Source organism: Lampris incognitus, chromosome 20, assembly GCF_029633865.1.
Source record: "Lampris incognitus isolate fLamInc1 chromosome 20, fLamInc1.hap2, whole genome shotgun sequence".
Taxonomy (NCBI): domain Eukaryota; kingdom Metazoa; phylum Chordata; class Actinopteri; order Lampriformes; family Lampridae; genus Lampris; species Lampris incognitus.
Genome location: NC_079230.1, coordinates 31,015,983 through 31,035,931, shown reverse-complemented (window position 1 = coordinate 31,035,931; position 19,949 = coordinate 31,015,983). Strand labels below are relative to the sequence as shown.

The 19,949-nt window shown below is 49.3% G+C and overlaps 1 protein-coding gene and 1 pseudogene across 1 annotated transcript in view; both read right to left on the bottom strand.

The window, feature by feature from the left end:
- Positions 1–19,949, bottom strand: part of adam19a (ADAM metallopeptidase domain 19a) — a 216,032-nt gene that overhangs the window by 141,541 nt on the left and 54,542 nt on the right. The gene's annotated exons all lie outside the window — the stretch shown is intronic.
- Positions 13,181–13,288, bottom strand: LOC130131174 (U2 spliceosomal RNA; annotated as a pseudogene).

Below are 19,949 nucleotides of genomic sequence, written 5' to 3'. Positions count from 1 at the left end.
GCAGCAGCCATGATCTGCTTTCCTGCCCCGCTGCTGCGGCCATGTCTGCCTACTGAATGCATCCTCTATCACCAGTGGCCTGCTTGGGTATTCTGTCTGAGCAGAGGACTGATGGGGCCCTTCTCTCTCCCTCGCTCTCCAGTCCCTCTCTCTACTCTCTCTCTCTCTCTCTCTCTCTCTCTCTCTCTCTCTCTCTAGTTTCTAATTGAAACTATTATTCTGGCTCAGGGGCGGGGTGCAGCATTGTTGGCGCTTTTGAAACGTTGCTCTTGTTTTCTATAGATTTGTGCTACGGAGGCTGTAAAAAGTAGGTCAGGGGACTTTAATATTCATGTTAATAGTAAAGCACATCCGGCAGCCGAGCTGACACGAGACAGTGGGTACATCGTCGAAAGTTACAACCCCGAAACTGCGGAGCGGACCAGGAGATGAGCCGCTGCAGGCAGGAGGGACGAGGCAGGGCCGGCACAAGCCAACGGTGTCAGAGGAGGAAGGTTTATTCACTTTATATTTGTATCAGGGGTCGCCTCTCCGTCGTAACCTTGTTTACGCTGTCTTTTGTGACTTTCCCACCAACGCTGGGCCTCCTCAGCCCGGAGAGGCCTCGGAGAAGAAGAAGCAGGGAGGAGGAGGAGGAGGAGGAGGAGGAGGAGGAGGAAACACAAAACGGGTCCAAGAGACAACCGAGTGAGTCGCAAAAGCAGGGAACATGAAGGGAGAGAGGCAGAAAAGTGAAAATCAGTAACAGCGAGAAAGCAAGACAGGGGGGGAGGGATTTCTTGGCTCCTTCACTCCTCCCCTTGTGTGCAGACCATCTTAATGAGAGCCACATTTAGGTCAGCAGCGCTGCAACAAGACCGGTCGTCTATTTTGTTTGTTTTTTTTTTTGGTATTCTTTTTTCCCTCGCTCGCCTTCTCCTCACTCCCCCTCAGTTAGGAGAGGAGAGAGGAGGCATGCCTCTCTCACACGTAGCTTGGTTTGGCTGTGAAATTACAGTGATTTCGACGCGAGTTTTAAAGCACGGTGCAGGGGAGGCTTTCGGGGGCAGGGATGGTGACGGCTGGAGGTTGAAAACCACCGTCATCCCCTCCTCCATCCACCCCCCCCCCCCACGGAACTGAAACCATTAGACAATCAAACCTCTGCTGGGGAAGATGCCCTGTATTCTCCCCTACTCTTACAAAATGGACCGAGTTATGCCCCCAGCCTCGCCATCTCACCCCCACAATTGTCCTTCTGCAACACGCTGGTCCAACGCCGCCCATCCAGAGTTTCCTCACACCACAGCTCGAGCTTCCTCTCGGAGCCGAGCAGGGATTGGTACACTGGGCAGATGTGAAGATGACACCTCCTACTGAGCAGCTGTTTTTCTTTTGATGGGGAAAGAAATGAGTATATGGCTGTACCCAAGGAGGTCAAACCCTGCAGCTTTGCTGATGAGGTGTCATAATGCATGGGCCTGGCCTGGAGCGGCACATGTGGAGAGGTCTCTGATTAGGGACGTGAGCTATGAAGTGAGTTTTCAATTGGATGACGGGGGGATGGCAGAGAGCCAGAGACACCCACACAAAAAAGAAAAGAAAACTAAGAAATGAACAGCATCATAGGGTATGAATCTGAGTAAAAAAAAAGAGCAGGGCTTGGGAATCCGGGTGGCATAAGGGTCGATTCTATCGCCTACCAACACGGGGATCTCCGATTTGAACCCCCGTGTTACCTCCGGCTTGATCCACAGACACAATTGACAGTAGTCGTGCTGTCTAATCATCCCTTCTAGCTTCTCATTGAGACCAGATTCTGGGCTCAGACCCAGGCCTCTGCGCTACGGCTTTGCCCAAATGTTCCTCCACATGTTCCTGAACTTGAAGGGAAATGGCTGAAAAGCTCCCGTTGGAGCCGAAGTAGGAACCGGCGTGCCAGACTGTGACTCTGATACCGAGCCTTCCTCTCAGACCCGGTCCAACTGTATGTCTGCTCGGCGAGGTGGGGGCAGAACGTCTCTCTGACTTTCAACTTTGATGTTTTCGGGTCGTGGGAAATCCTCGGCTCGCTGAAGAACTCTCAAGCTTCCTATTTATTGAGTCTGATACTCTCTCCTGCATGTCAAGACTGCTTAAATACGCCTTAGAGACACGGGCAAGAAAGATGCTCATCCAAGTGGCACAGGAGGAGAGGGAAGGATTTAACTGAGAAGAACACATGGGGCGTCCTGGTAGCGTAGCGGTCTATTCCATTGCCTACCACCACAGGGATCTTCAGTTCGAATCCCCGTGTTGCCTCCGGCTTGGTCGGGCGTCCCTACAGACACAGTTGGCCGTGTCTGCGGGTGGGAAAGCGGATGTGGAAATGTGTCGTGGTCGCTGCACTAGCGCCTTCTTTGGTCGGTTGGTGCACCTGTTCAGGGGGGAGCAGGAACTGGGGGGAATAGCGTGATCCTTCCACGTGCTATGTCCCCCTGGTGAAACTCCTCACTGTCAGGTGAAAAGAAGCGGCTGGTGACTCCACATGTATGGGAGGAGGCATGTGGCAGTCTGCAGCCCTCCTCGGATCAGCAGAGGGGGTGGAGCAGCGACCGGGACAGCTCAGAAGAGTGGGGTAATTGACTCTGTGCATAATTGTAGTCCACTGACATCTGGTTTCTACTGCGGCGGTCATACCAGTTTCCTGTCCGTTGGCGTGTGCTATCCACAATTCAGCCCGGTATCACGAGATCTCGTGTCATACTCACGAAATTAAATCGTGCTACAGGACACGATATCACTAAAAATTCTTGTCCGGCACCATGAAGTTGTATCCAACGCTTTCCTATGGACCAAGGTTTTCTTGCTGGAGTCACGTTATCAAGATGCTGGCTCTGGCTGGTCTGGCCTCCCGGGAGAATACATATATTCACCTACATATATTTGAAAACACAAAAACTACCCTAACCTTGACCACCGTAGTTTTTGTGGTTTCAAATATATGTAAGTGACCGGCATTCTCCCGGTATCGTGCCGCCCAGCACGATTTCATATATTAAATTTCGTGACCATGACAGGAAATCTCGCGATACCCGGTTGTCACCGTTATGAGGCTGAGGATGAGGATACCCATCCTCATAATTGTGGATGTAACTTGATATGTGCAGGTGCAGGTGAGGGTGTGTGGACAGTGGTGTGCGTGTGGTTGACATGTATCCATGGTGAATCTTGCAGGCATCGCCAAAAATATGCCGTTGTCAACAGCACACGCCAACAGACAGGAAACTGGTATGACCGCTGCAGTAGAAACCGGAAGTCAGTAGACTACAGTTATGCACAGAGTGGATTGGCCGGATACAACTGGGGAGAGAAAGGGGCAAAAAGTTGAAAGAGGTGTAGAAGGACAAAGGGATTAAGGGGCGGAGAAACGGGAGGTGTAGGAATTGACAAAAAAAAAAATCCTCAAGATGGCGAGGAATGAAGCGCGTACTGCTGACAGTAAAGTAGAAACGCGGCCGAGGAGAGGCACAGAAGAACGGAAACAGACAGGCAAGGGCGTGCACGTCCACTTCCGCTGAAAGGGGCGCGGCCATGACACCCAGAAGAGCGGGAATAATGTGTTTTAATGTGACGTGGGGTCTAACTGCCCCTGTGGTGGAGGCAGGTGCCCCGCTCAAATTTAACCCCACGGCTTTCATGAGAGCCTTTGGTGAACAGCTCAGTGAGGAACACCGCGTGCTGATTGGCTGCTGGGCTACGCTGCGTGCTGATTGGCTGCTGGGCTCTGGCCTTGGACCAGACCGTCTTCATGGCCGTGTAGCAGGAGGAATAAAGAGGATGAGTCATAACTCCGTGTGTGTGTGTGTGTGTGTGTGTGTGTGTGTGTGTAACTGCCCATAGGAAGGATTGGAGCGCTACAGTGGGGGGTGGGGTGGGGGTGGGGGGGTGTTACTCTTTGATGGGTTGGCAGGTTCCGGTCTGAGTCTGCTTGGATTTGCGCAGCTCTCGTGTCGTCTCGCTGGCCCAGGTTGCACGTGTTCAGTGAGACTCTCTTCTCATGTTTCTTTACATTCAAGCCCAATTCGGTGCATTTTTAAATGCATCTCTCTCCGCTGCTTCTTATTCTCTGCTAGGCACTCTGAGGGCGAGCGTCCGGGTGGCGTGGCGGTCTATTCCGTTGCCTACCAACACGGGAATTGTAGGTTCGAATCCCCGCGTTATCTCCCGCTTGGTGGGGCGTCCCTGCGAACACAGTTGGCCGTGTCTGCGGGTGGGAAGCCGGATGTGGGTGTGTGTCCTGGTCGCTGCACTAGCGCCTCCTCAGGTCAGGCGGGGCGCCTCCTGATCATTTACGGCATTTCTTCATTGCTTGCCATCACAACTGGCTGTGCTGTTCGTTGTTTCAGTGACCTCAAGGGGCGCTTGAATTTCGTTTTCGACTCAAATACTTTCACCATCCGCCATAACTGTTTATGGGCGGGAAAGTGACAGGGCGTGGTTCAGCTCTGCTTCATCGTCTAGTCGCAAAAATCCATTTCCCTCACGGCGTCTGCGTGGCGTGGCGTGGCGGTCTACTCCGTTGCCTACCAACACGGAGGTCAGCGGTTCGAATCCCCGTGTTGCCTCCGGCTCGGTCGGGCGTCTCTACAGGCACAACTGGCCGTGTCTGCGGGTGGGAAGCCGGATGTGGGTGTGTGTCCTTGTCGCTGCACTAGCGCCTCCTCAGGTCAGGCGGGGCGCCTCCTGATCATTTACGGCATTTCTTCATTGCTTGCCATCACAACTGGCTGTGCTGTTCGTTGTTTCAGTGACCTCAAGTGACCTCAAGGGGCGCTTGAATTTCGTTTTCGACTCAAATACTTTCACCATCCGCCATAACTGTTTATGGGCGGGAAAGTGACAGGGCGTGGTTCAGCTCTGCTTCATCGTCTAGTCGCAAAAATCCATTTCCCTCACGGCGTCTGCGTGGCGTGGCGTGGCGGTCTACTCCGTTGCCTACCAACACGGAGGTCAGCGGTTCGAATCCTCGTGTTGCCTCCGGCTCGGTCGGGCGTCTCTACAGGCACAACTGGCCGTGTCTGCGGGTGGGAAGCCGGATGTGGGTGTGTGTCCTTGTCGCTGCACTAGCGCCTCCTCAGGTCAGGCGGGGCGCCTCCTGATCATTTACGGCATTTCTTCATTGCTTGCCATCACAACTGGCTGTGCTGTTCGTTGTTTCAGTGACCTCAAGTGACCTCAAGGGGCGCTTGAATTTCGTTTTCGACTCAAATACTTTCACCATCCGCCATAACTGTTTATGGGCGGGAAAGTGACAGGGCGTGGTTCAGCTCTGCTTCATCGTCTAGTCGCAAAAATCCATTTCCCTCACGGCGTCTGCGTGGCGTGGCGTGGCGGTCTACTCCGTTGCCTACCAACACGGAGGTCAGCGGTTCGAATCCCCGTGTTGCCTCCGGCTCGGTCGGGCGTCTCTACAGGCACAACTGGCCGTGTCTGCGGGTGGGAAGCCGGATGTGGGTGTGTGTCCTTGTCGCTGCACTAGCGCCTCCTCTGGTCGTGGGAGGGGGGACTGGGGGGGAGGGAATAGCGTGATCCTCCCACGCGCTACGTCCCCCTGGTGAAACTCCTCACTGTCAGGTGAAAAGAAGCGGCCGGCGACTCCACATGTATGGGAGGAGGCATGAGGTAGTCTGCAGCCCTCCCCGGATCGGCAGAGGGGGTGGAGCAGAGACCGGGGCGGCTCGGAAGAGTGGGGTAATTAGCCGGATACAATTGGGGAGAAAAAGGGGGGGGGGTTAAAAAAACAGAAAGGTACACCGAGAGAGCCTCGAACCCAGAGTCCATTTTGATGTATGTGCAAACCTACATGTATGTGTACATGGTCGATAAACGTGAGTGTGAGTCTGATGACTCCGGCTGTGCACACGCCTCCAATATCTTCTTGTTGTTCCATTGATTTCTCCTGTGTGTGTGTGTGTGTGTGTGTGTGTGTGTGTGAGTGTGTGTGTGTGTGTGAGTGATGTCTGCAATTGCTAGAAGCTCCTGTGATCTGGAGTCAAACTCCGGCCCTCGTGTGCATAGACACACTTTGCCAATAAAATGGATTCTGGTTCTGCTAAAACCCTGTCCTGTAGCCTTCCCTGTGATTATTATTATAATCATAACATTTTTCACATCCCCCAGCACTTTGTGTAGCTGCGTGTCTTTTCTTGGTGTTTGTCTCTGTCTTCATGTGTTAATGTGAACTCTACTTTGTGATTGACAGTTCCCATTTATATGTAAGTGTTGGTGGGGGAGGGGGAGGGGGGGACAGACACGCAGTCCTGGTCCGTGGACCCAGATGAGACGCGTGTGCGGAGCTGACAGTGAATTATAAAACCAAAGCCTGAGAAATGGAACACGAAGTCAGCAAGACCCTGAAGTACCTTTGTTGTGCAGGTTTCTAACTCACGGCGGGCCTGGAACCAGTCAAGTGCCAAATCACAACATGCCCGCCGCCCTCCGTGTGTTGTGGACGGAAGTGGCAAAGATAGAGGAGGAGAAATGGGTAAAACAGCCGAAAGTGAAATGAGGGGAAGGAGGAGGAAGTCTGTAATATCCAGTATTTTAACACTAAAACGACCATGGGCGGTCAATATGACCGCCGGCTTTTAAACTCTGTATTGCGTCAAGGTAGATACCCAGTGAGATGTTGATGCATTACATATGTTAGCATGTCTGTTATGAAACTAACTGACAGCAAAATTAGCATTTTAACAACTTCAACGCTATTTTTCAAACAGTTTAAAATGGCCGCTGTCCGACGCCTGTGAACACTGCAGCGCCCGCTGGTAGGCCGTCACAGGGCGCGCGCGCGCGCACGCGCACACACACACACACACACATTCATACCTAGGGACAATTTAGTGATGCTGATCCACCTGACCTACATGTCTTTGGACTGTGGGAGGAAACCCACGCAGACACGGGGAGAACACGCAAACTCCACACAGAGGACGACCCGGGACGACCCCCAAGGTTGGACTACCCCGGGGCTCGAACCCAGGACCTTCTTGCCGGGAGGCGACCGCGCTAACCACTGCACCACCCCGCAACCAAATAATCAGAAATCAAGTTTAGACTACTCCTCTGCACTGGAGGGCGCTAGTGTGCTTCTAGGACAGCGCAACGAACTTCGCGAAGGAAATGACGTCATAGATGCTGACATGACGCGCACCGTTACACACAAACCACAAGCCCTTTTTTAACATGAACTTATATATATAAGTACAACAACGACGTTGTTTACTCGCGACGCTGCGGGTGGGGTCGTCCACAGGGGGCGCTGTCCCGCATGTCGTGTAACTGAACTGCCGCAAACGTTAAGACAAGTCCAGCCGGCTTCCGCAACACGGCTGACAGGAAACGGTGCCTAACACTTATCAAAATAAAAGTCTCGTCAAAACTAGAAGTCCACCCGCCATCACGCCTTTAAGGCAACACAGTCCTAATGGCCGCCTTGGTCGTTCCGGTGCGCCAGAAACTGTCAGAACTTATCAGAACTTGTCAAATTGTCCCCATTTCTCTTTTTAGGCGCACTTCGTTTGTAGCCTTTCAAATCTCATTTGAACCATTTATTACCCTGGAGTGCCCCTCCCGGCTGCCGCGGCCACAGACCTGCCCTGCTTTACAACGAGGCGAGGACCCACTCAGAGGGGGGGAGAGGGGAGAGAGGAGAGGAGCGCCGACTGAACTCTAATACACCCATCCCATCTGACACGCGGCGGGAGAACCATGAACCGGAACCATGCGCCACACCGGTACCAAGGAAACCGCTAACACCACACGTGCCAGGTGTCCATCCACAGCTGATGAAAGAAAACACTGCGTGTCTCTGTCAGCTTGTGTGTGTTTGGGTTTTGTTTTGTTTTTTCTGTCAATAGCACATTTTATTCAGACGTCCGTGTCCTTAATTCAGATTACAGCCTTGTACCTGCTGAGATGACCACCGGCTGCAGCCTGAGCACCTGTACCACATTCAGTAATTATTTGCTGTCTTTTTGAGATGCACTTTGCAGCAGAAACGAAGCACACGTGATGAGATGTGACGGTGTCAGGCAGGAAGACTTACTACACTGCTGGGCTAAAACAGCATGTTGTAAAGGATCACAATATGGCACGTTTGGTCTAAAACAGCATGTTGTAGAGGATCACAATATGGCACGTTTGGTCTAAAACGACATGTTGTAGAGGATCACAATATGGCACGTTTGGTCTAAAACGACATGTTGTAGAGGATCACAATATGGCACGTTTGGTCTAAAACGACATGTTGTAGAGGATCACAATATGGCACGTTTGGTCTAAAACGACATGTTGTAGAGGATCACAATATGGCACGTTTGGTCTAAAACGACATGTTGTAGAGGATCACAATATGGCACGTTTGGTCTAAAACGACATGTTGTAAAGGATCACAATATGGCACGTTTGGTCTAAAACGACATGTTGTAGAGGATCACAATATGGCACGTTTGGTCTAAAACGACATGTTGTAGAGGATCACAATATGGCACGTTTGGTCTAAAACGACATGTTGTAGAGGATCACAATATGGCACGTTTGGTCTAAAACGACATGTTGTAGAGGATCACAATATGGCACGTTTGGTCTAAAACGACATGTTGTAGAGGATCACAATATGGCACGTTTGGTCTAAAACGACATGTTGTAAAGGATCACAATATGGCACGTTTGGTCTAAAACGACATGTTGTAGAGGATCACAATATGGCACGTTTGGTCTAAAACGACATGTTGTAGAGGATCACAATATGGCACGTTTGGTCTAAAACGACATGTTGTAGAGGATCACAATATGGCCCGTTTGGTCTAAAACGACATGTTGTAGAGGATCACAATATGGCACGTTTGGTCTAAAACGACATGTTGTAGAGGATCACAATATGGCACGTTTGGTCTAAAACGACATGTTGTAGAGGATCACAATATGGCCCGTTTGGTCTAAAACGACATGTTGTAGAGGATCACAATATGGCACGTTTGGTCTAAAACGACATGTTGTAGAGGATCACAATATGGCACGTTTGGTCTAAAACGACATGTTGTAGAGGATCACAATATGGCACGTTTGGTCTAAAACGACATGTTGTAAAGGATCACAATATGGCACGTTTGGTCTAAAACAACATGTTGTAGAGGATCACAATATGGCACGTTTGGTCTAAAACAACATGTTGTAGAGGATCAGAATATGGCACGTTTGGCCTAAAACAACATGTTGTAGAGGATCACAATATGGCACGTTTGGTCTAAAACAGCATGTTGTAGAGGATCACAATATGGCACGTTTGGTCTAAAACGACATGTTGTAGAGGATCGCAATATGGCACGTTTGGTCTAAAACAACATGTTGTAAAGGATCACAATATGGCACGTTTGGTCTAAAACGACATGTTGTAAAGGATCACAATATGGCACGTTTGGTCTAAAACAACATGTTGTAGAGGATCACAATATGGCACGTTTGGTCTAAAACAACATGTTGTAGAGGATCACAATATGGCACGTTTGGTCTAAAACGACATGTTGTAGAGGATCACAATATGGCACGTTTGGTCTAAAACGACATGTTGTAGAGGATCACAATATGGCACGTTTGGTCTAAAACAACATGTTGTAAAGGATCACAATATGGCACGTTTGGTCCATACTGGGTACTGGGTATCATTTCAATCATTTCCGAACATGTACTAAACATGCACTAAAACAAGAAGGAAAACCTCTTGAAAGAATCATACTAACGGTGTTTGTGTTGCCCAGAAGCTCAGTGTTATGACAGCATATTCACAACACAACTGTAGGGGCTGTGACTGAAGCACAACTGTCTCTGCTTCCGTCAGCTAGTCAGTGCTTCTCCAAAAAACGAGTCCGCTGCGTCGGCCGTGACGAGTCTACGTCATCAACTCAGGGTCGATATTGGTTGCTTAGCAACAGAAGCTGACAACTACCGGGCGGTAGACACGCAAGAGAAGCTGGATCTTTTTCCACCGGCCAATGGAGCTGTCATACCCTCTCTTAACTCCTGATCATTTACAGCATTTCTTTATTGCTTTCCATCAAAAATGGCTCTGATGTTAGTTACCTCAAGTTAACTCAAGTTACCTCAAGTTACCTCAAGTTACCTCAAGTTACATCAAGTTACCTCAAGTTACCTCAAGTTACCTCAAGTTACATCAAGTTAAGTCAAGTTACCTCAAGTTACATCAAGTTAACTCAAGTTAACTTACCTCAAGTTAACTCAAGTTACCTCAAGTTACATCAAGTTACCTCAAGTTACATCAAGTTACCTCAAGTTAACTCAAGTTACCTCAAGTTACCTCAAGTTAACTCAAGTTACCTCAAGTTACGTCAGGTTAAGTCAAGTTAACTCAAGTTACCTCAAGTTAACTCAAGTTAACTCAAGTTAAGTCGTTACCTCAAGTTACATCAAGTTAAGTCAAGTTAACTCAAGTTAACCCAAGTTACCTTAAGTTACCTCAAGTTAACTCAAGTTACCTCAAGTTAACTCAAGTTACCTGAAGTTAACTCAAGTTAACCCAAGTTAACTCGAGTTACCTCAAGTTAACTCAAGTTAACTCGAGTTACCTCAAGGGCAACTTGAATTTCGTTTTCGATCCAAATGTATCAAATTCTTTCACCATCCGCCATAATTCTTTATGGGCGAGCAAAGTCACAGGACGTGGCTCAACTCTACACCATCATCTAGTCGCAGAAATCCATTTCCATCACGACGTCCGGGTGATGTGATGGTCTATTCCGTGGCCTACCAACACAGAAATCGCCGGTTCGAATCTCCGTGTTAGCTCCGGCTTGTTCGGGTTTCCCTACAGACACAGTTGGCCGTGTCTGCAGGTGGGAAGTCGGATGTGGGTATGTGTCCTGGTCCTGCAGTAGCGCCTCCTGTGGGTTGGACGGGAGGGGAGGGGGAACTGGGGGAATAAGGGGATCCTCCCACGTGCTACGTCCCCCTGGTGAAATTCCCCACTGTCAGGTGAAATGAAGCAACTGGCGACTCCACATGTATCGGAGGAGGCATGTGGTAGTCTGCAGCCCTCCCCGATCGGCAGAGGGGGTGGAGCAGCGACCAGGACGCCTCGGAAGAGTGGGGTAATTGGCCGGACACAATTACCCCGGGCCGAGGATGGTTCCCTTAGGCCCGTACTTGACGCAGACATTGAAACTGTAGCTGTATAGTTGGTAACAGTTAAGCCAGCCTGTTCTGGTCACACACGACTACCTAACAGTAAAACAAAACGTGGAGGAGAAACACTAGTCCATACAGGTCAGACCTAAAGGGTTTGAACCCTGGCATGCCATAATCAACTGAGATAGCCGAGTCGCGAAACAAATATGATTGTGAAAAGTAGGAGCCCTGTCACTGCCTGAAGTGCACATATATACTATGGTGCATAAAAACACAGACAATAACGACAAAGAACTATCAGGTCTGCTGACATATGAAGACCAACACAGCCAACAAGGTCGTTGGGGGTCGATGGGGTCGTTTTTTGGTGGAGGGCAGCCTCAACACAGCCTAACTAGTGATGTTTTTGTTGACTTTATTTGCTGGCTCGCTGCTAGGTATCAGGTGTAAACAACCCTTCTTTACAGAGATAGGCTTCTGAAGAGGAGTATGACCCATCCTCCCAGCCCACGTGAAAGGAGAACCCTTGCCTTCCACGCATGTCTCCGTCACATGCTCTGAGGTGGATGGAAAGCCGGCCGGCACAGAGCAACTCGTTTCTCAGAGTCGGGAAGCCAAATGCAATGCTGTAAGTTTCTCTTCTCACTTCTTCTGTGAACCCATGCAATACACCTTCACCCAGTCACCTGGACGTTTATGTACTTTTACAGAGTTAGAGAGACTGTCCTCCGCCAAAAAAACGACCCCATAGGTCGTTTGTACAAGCAGCTTATTACGACCTATAGTTACGTTTTCAGGTTAAGCGACCTCTAGCGGCCGTGCTGCCAATAGCAAACTTGGTTACTATACTGGACGGCGAAACAACACAAAAACGCACCGACTACATGTTCTGTTGTTCTCAAACTGTTTTTATCACTGTTTACTGACGACCTACCTTTACCAGTCTGTCTACGAGGCCTCGTAAAAAGGATGTGAACAAGTACATAAAAACCCACAATGCACAGAGGCGAAAACTACCTGTGGCATATCTCCTGCCGCCGGCAGGGGCGCTACTTTAGGAAACGCTCCTGTGGGTCGTATTAGAGGGTATACGACCTATGTGGTCGTATGGGTGGAGTTAGGCATGTTCCAGTTCACACGCATGGAGTACAAATGAGTGCAGAGGAAAAGTGCTGTTAAGAGAAACTGTGATAAAACGCGTTATTATCAGTTTTTATCTAACGCTCAATGTGGGCAGAGGCGCCTTTTGTAATTAAACCCCCCCCCCCCCCAGCCGCTCTGAGCAGAAGAAAGGCAGCATTTTTCACCCTTCCCTGCCTTTTCCCATTTTAACTCTGTTTTGCATTCAGGGTTGAACATCAGCCAAACAATACAAGCAGTGATCAATTGTTAACTAACAAAAAACAAAACAATAAAACCCCCTTTGGGCAGGGGCTTTTAATTCCAAACAAGCGAGCAAGAACGTGGCTGGAATGAAGAAGAGGAGCGCGTGTGTCGACACTTGGAACATTTGGCAGAGAAGGAGCGACGCTCCTGAACGCTTGTCAGCCTCGGTAATGATTATCAGCCGATGTCCAAGATGGCGGGAAATGGCCTTGATCCGTTTAACATCTGTTCAGTAGTCGTGCTGTCTAATCATCCCTTCTAGCTTCTCATTGAGACCAGATTCTGGGCTCAGACCCAGGCCTCTGCGCTACGGCTTTGCCCAAATGTTCCTCCACATGTTCCTGAACTTGAAGGGAAATGGCTGAAAAGCACCCGTTGGAGCCGAAGTAGGAACCGGCGTGCCAGACTGTGACTCTGATACCGAGCCTTCCTCTCAGACCCGGTCCAACTGTACGCCTGCTCGAGGAGGAGGGGGAGGAATGCTTTCGGGTCGTGGGAAATGCTCGGCTCGCTGAGGAACCCTCAGGCTTCCTATCTGTCGAGTCTGATACTCTCCCCTGCATGTCGAGACTGCTTAATACCCCTCAGAGACACGGGCAAGAAACATGCTCATCCAAGTGGCACAGGAGGAGAGGGGTGGATTTAGCTGAGAAGAACACATGGGTAGGGGACGTATCAAATATTACACTGATAAGAACAGATACTACACTTGATCTTAGCCAAAAGGCCGAGAAGCGATTGAGAAGAACACATGGGGCGTCCTGGTAGTGTAGCGGTCGATTCCGTTGCCTAGCAACACGGGGATCACCGGTTCGAATCCCCGTGTTACCTCCGGCTTGGTCGGGCGTCCCTACAGACTCAATTGGCCGTGTCTGCGGGTAGGAAGCCGGATGTGGGTATGTGTCCTGGCCGCTGCACTAGCGCCTCCTCTGGTCGGGGCGCCTGTTCAGGGGGGGGGAGGATGAGGAGGAATAGCGTGATCCTCCCACGTGCTACGTCCCCCTGGTGAAACTCCTCACTGTCAGGTGAAAAGAAGCGGCTGGCAACTCCACATGTATGGGAGGGGGAGGCATGTGGTAGTCTGCAGCCCTCCCCGGATCGGCAGAGGAGGTGGAGCAGCGACCGGGTCGGCTCGGAAGAGTGGGGTGATTGGCCAAGTAAGACTGAGGAGAAAAAGGGGGAACCCCCCCCCTCAAAAAAAAGGAGAAAAAACACATGAGCATGGCCCACTAGAACTGGCAGTTTCTTTAAACTTGATGGTTCGTTGTACTGTCGTGAATCAGGCAAAAGGAACACAACGAAATCCAGAGACCCAAAACCCAGTCCTGCACAAAACAGTTCACAACAATGGCTGTTTGAAGCCAGTCTCGTTATGGCAGCAGTGAACAGCCATATTCACTTGCATATTGTGCTGAACCAATACCATTATGGGCGAGGACCACTGAACAGATGTAAAAGGAATCAAGCCTTCGAGCGCCTCCTCAAGCACCTCCTCAAACACCTCATCAGCGGCTCATCAGCCGCTGGTGGTGGCGATTGGTGATTGGCGTCCCGTCAAACAGAGCAGTAAAAAAAGACTCATCCTCCCAAATACGAGGTTGCCACATCAGGTGCACAGAGAGAAGTGAGCAGGCGGTGTCCCGGCATGCATCGCTCCCCAAGTCTTCACCTATTTCTTTGCAACTGTTCAAAGAGACGCAGCACTGCGTAGCATTCAGATTAAATTAAAATGTCTTAGGAAAACAAGTCCCCTCTCCTTTCTGGGTCCTGAACTACCCCCAAAACCCGGCAGACTGACGGCTCCCTGGCCTCTGTTTTGTTTTGTTTTTATTTTTCTCCCCAATTGTACTTGCCCAATTACCCCATACTCCCGAGCCGTCCCGGTCTCTGCTCCACCCCCTCTGCTGATCCGGGGAGGGCTGCAGACTACCACATGCCTCCTCCCATACATGTGGAGTCACCAGCCGCTTCTTTTCACCTGACAGTGAGGAGTTTCACCAGGGGGACGTAGCGCGTGGGAGGATCACGCTATTCCCCCCAGTTCCCCCCTCCCCCTCGAACAGGCGCCCCGACCGACCAGAGGAGGCGCTAGTGCAGCGACCAGGACACATACCGACACCCAGGTTCCTACCCGCAGATACGGCCAATTGTGTCTGTAGGGACGCCCGACCAAGCCTGAATCAACAAGGGGATTCGAATCGGCGATCCCTGTGCTGGTAGGCAACCGAATAGACCGCTACGCTACCCGGACTGACCTGTGTTGAACACGTTGCAGCATGTCTGTGAATGTTCTCATTCATCCAGGTCGAAACGTCTTCACGGATATATACCAAGTCCAGTTGCACTTGATTCAGTTCCTTTGGCTAACACGTTGCAGTATCCTAAAGAGCTTCATCAGACGGTTCCTGCAGGATCTCACTGAATGCCGTTCAGAAAGCAAACGTTGTGCCGATCACAACATGCCCCCACGTATTCCTCCACCTTCCACCAGAGTGTATCCCTGAAAAAGCCTCTTCACCGTCCCCCATCCGAAACCTACACACCCTTTCAGCATGTCAGTCAGGCTCATCTGGGTCAGGCTCATCTGAGTCAGGTTCATGTGAGTCAGGTTCATGTGAGTCAGGTTCATGTGAGTCAGGTTCACGTGAGTCAGGTTCACCTGAGTCAGGTTCATCTGAGTCAGGTTCACCTGAGTCAGGTTCATCTGAGTCAGGTTCACCTGGGTCAGGTTCACCTGAGTCAGGTTCACCTGAGTCAGGTTCATCTGAGTCAGGCTCACGGCTGCCTTTCAGCTAGTTATTAAACTAGCACTGTTAAAAAAATACGTTCCAAAGTTGATTTTAAAAGTTTGCTTTAAGGTCTTAAAGTCTTCTTCGTGGCTGTGAGGAAGACCACGTTTGACCTTCCACAGTAAGTGACATGGAGATATAAGTTCGTGATGGGCTACTGATGAAGCCCAGGGTTTCTTTTTTGTTGTTGACCGTTCTGACTACTGTGGGAATACCTGGTATTTGCAGTGGTGTTTGAGCAATATCCCAGTGATCTTTTAAACATGCAGCAGAGCTGCCAGTGCTGCTGTACGGATCTTCTCCAAGCCTTATCATCATTGCTATTATTAATATTATTATTATTATTATTATTATTATTATTATTAACTAAGCCTTATCGGCCTTATGATAATAATAATAATAATAATAATAATTATTATTATTATTAACTAAGCATTATCATTATTATTATTATATTATCATTATTATTATTACCTAAGCCTTATCAGCCATACTGGCTTATAAAATCAAAAGTATTTTAAAAAATAACGTATTGTAGCATGCAAGTCTTCAGCATTGCAGCTTTATGTGCGCCTCATAGAACAGGACACGCATGCTTTTAGGATTAACAAATACTTGTGCATTACTGTGTATGTTGCATATATGTGTACGTCATCTCCGGGGTGCCGGAGTGAACCAGACAACTTGAGCTCATCATAAGGAAAAAACAATCCAGCCTCTAGAAACCTGACTTGAACAGCTCACATGCATGTGACAGAAGTTCCTATCTACCATCTACCAGTTCCTGTCCGCCATGCTGCAGCATGTCCGCTGCAAATCAGTTGGTTCCACTTCCAGCAACGGGAACAAGCACTGCAAGAGTTATGGGAAGTGTTCACAACAACACGATCCCATGACTGCGTGGTTTGGATGGCGCACAGCTGTGCTACGAAGACGCCTGGAGGAAACCAGCTGGCTTGTGCAGAGAACTCTGGTCAGACCCCCACCCAGAGGAACACTGCATCCATGAGAAGAGCAGGTTTGCGACCCAGGTGCATTGTGGTATTGTTGCTCGGGGAAAATAAGTGACTCCATCAGGTGCTGAGCGGCTGACACGTCCAGGATAGTGGTTAATGTAGCGTGGTTATCAACTTCCCGCCAAATAAAAAGTAGCTCGGTTTCAAGTCAGCACTACTCTGGAGGGATTTGTGCATCTAGGTTTTAGTATCATGTGTGTCTGCAGATGGGGGTTGTGGTCGCTTGGCCTAGGCCTAGGCCTAGTACTCAACACAGGTCTTGCATGGAAGAAACCAGATGTACATACATTAGAGACAGGAGTTTCAGCATTGCTTAACATCTCATTTTGAATCAGGAAGGGGAGAAACCTTCAGTGAGGCAACGGTTCAAGATGCTGAACACGAAGGGAACGCAACGCTTAACACAACCTACCTGACCTGCCTCTTCAACAACTGCCACGAGCGCTCCGAGAAACAAGCTCATAACCAGAAAATCCTTTGTTTTGTTCATTAGTTTGTTGTCTTGTAATGCAAGCAGGGGTGTCAACCGACATGAAAACGTCCTCTAGGTGAAGCTGGACCTGAAGGATAATGTAGTGAATTCGGGGGCAGCCGGGAACCACCGTAGCCGGGACGCGAACCCGGGTCCCCGGCACCACGGGCGACGACGTTAACCAGTCGACCAAAGGGTCCGACCCGTGGGCTAAGGGTCAAGTCATCCGTCATCGTTACAGTGTTCTGAAATTAGTGGAGTTACGTTTTATCTCAACACCTGTGTAGCAGTGACACACCTTCAAAATAAAAACCAGCAGCGCGCTCAAGTCCAAGACCTAGTACGACTGCTGAAAATAAAGTCCAATACGCTTTCACTGGTCATTACTCGTTGATTTAAAACACACTGACTAGCAGTATCTATCAAAATCAAGATTTTTGTTTTTGATTACTAATTAAGTCAAATTACTAATTGAACTTGACTACTAACATGAATATGTCCGGGCACGTGGACCTGATGCGTCATGACTAGTAACAGATTAGCAGAGTAACAGATTAGCAGATTAACAGATTAGCAGATCAACAGATTAAAAAATTAGCAGATTAGCAGAATAACAGATTAGCAGATTAACAGATTAGCAGAGTAACAGATTAGCAGATTAACAGATTAGCAGAGTAACAGATTAGATGATTAAAAGATTAGCAGATTAACAGATTAGCAGAGTAACAGATTAACAGATTAACGGATTAGCAGAGTAACAGATTAGATGATTAAAAGATTAGCAGATTAACAGATTAGCAGAGTAACAGATTAGCAGAGTAACAGATTAGATGATTAAAAGATTAGCAGATTAACAGATTAGCAGAGTAACAGATTAGATGATTAAAAGATTAGCAGATTAACAGATTAGCAGAGTAACAGATTAGCAGAATAGCAGATTAAAATACTAGCAAATTAGCAGAGTAATATATTAGCAGATTAACAGATTAGTAGATTAACAGATTAACAGATTAGCAGATCAACAGATTAAAAGATTAGCAGATTAACAGATTAGCAGAGTATCAGATTAACAGGTTAAAAGATTAGCAGATTAGCATATTAACAGATTAGCAGAGTAACAGATTAGCAGATTAACAGATTAGCAGAGTATCAGATTAGCAGGTTAAAAGATTAGCAGATTAGCATATTAGCAGAGTACCAGATTAGCAGGTTAAAAGATTAGCAGATTAGCAGAGTAACAGATTAGCAGATTAACAGATTAGCAGATGTTTGGAAGTAAGATTTCAACCAACCACGACTCCAGTGTACATGATATCTCCGGTTCTGACGTGGTTGTGGTGGGTATGTAAGAAGGTCAGTGTAGGATTTCATGATGGAGAGGAGTAATAACATTTATAATACCATTTATACCATTTATAATACCATTTATGATACCATTTATAATACGATTTGTAATACCATTTAGTATACCATTTGTAATACCATTTGTAATACCATTTATAATACATTTATAATACCATTTGTAATACCATTTATAATACATTTATAATACCATTTGTAATACCATTTATGATACCATTTATAATACGATTTGTAATACCATTTAGTATACCATTTGTAATACCATTTATAATACATTTATAATACAACGTGGGGCCTTGACATACTTTTTGAATATTTTCTAACGCTGCCCCACCCCCCTCCCCACAGCCTCCATCATGGTGCCGTGACGTTTTCGATGGAGACTGACACGTGCAGGACAGCGCACACAGATCACGCTCTTCGTTTCGCGGGTTTGATAACGCAAAGGCCGGGACAGGATTTGGTTTTAGACGCATGCAGACCAGCCAATGTAAACAGGCACAGACGCAGACACAAGCTGCCACGCCGAGACGTTCCCTCACCCACACGACGTTCCCTCACCCACACGACGTTCCCTCACCCACACGACGTTCCCTCACCCAGACGACGTTCCCTCACCCAGACGACGTTCCCTCACCCAGACGACGTTCCCTCACCCAGACGTTCCCTCACCCAGACGACGTTCCCTCACCCACACGACGTTCCCTCACCCACACGACGTTCCCTCACCCACACGACGTTCTCTCACCCAGACGTTCCCTCACCCACACGACGTTCCCTCACCCAGACGACGTTCCCTCACCCACACGACGTTCTCTCACCCAGACGTTCCCTCACCCAGACGACGTTCCCTCACCCACACGACGTTCCCTCAACCAGACGACGTTCCCTCACCCACACGACGTTCCCTCACCCAGACGTTCCCTCACCCAGACGACGTTCCCTCACCCAGACGACGTTCCCTCACCCACACGACGTTCCCTCACCCAGACGACGTTCCCTCACCCAGACGTTCCCTCACCCAGACGACGTTCCCTCACCCAGACGACGTTCCCTCACCCAGACGACGTTCCCTCACCCAGACGACGTTCCCTCACCCAGACGTTCCCTCACCCAGACGACGTTCCCTCACCCAGACGACGTTCCCTCACCCAGACGTTCCCTCACCCAGACGATGTTCCCTCACCCAGACGACGTTCCCTCACCCAGACGACGTTCCCTCACCCAGACGTTCCCTCACCCAGACGACGTTCCCTCACCCAGACGACGTTCTCTCACCCACACGACGTTCCCTCACCCACACGACGTTCCCTCACCCAGACGACGTTCCCTCACCCAGACGACGTTCCCTCACCCAGACGACGTTCCCTCACCCACACGACGATCCCTCACCCAGACGACGTTCCCTCACCCAGACGACGTTCCCTCACCCAGACGACGTTCCCTCACCCACACGACGTTCCCTCACCCACACGACGTTCTCTCACCAACACGACGTTCCCTCACCCACACGATGTTCCCTCACCCAGACGACGTTCCCTCACCCAGACGACGTTCTCTCACCCACACGACGTTCCCTCACCCAGACGTTCCCTCACCCACACGACGTTCCCTCACCCACACGACGTTCCCTCACCCAGACGACGTTCCCTCACCCAGACGACGTTCCCTCACCCACACGACGTTCCCTCACCCAGACGACGTTCCCTCACCCACACGACGTTCCCTCACCCACACGACGTTCCCTCACCCACACGACGT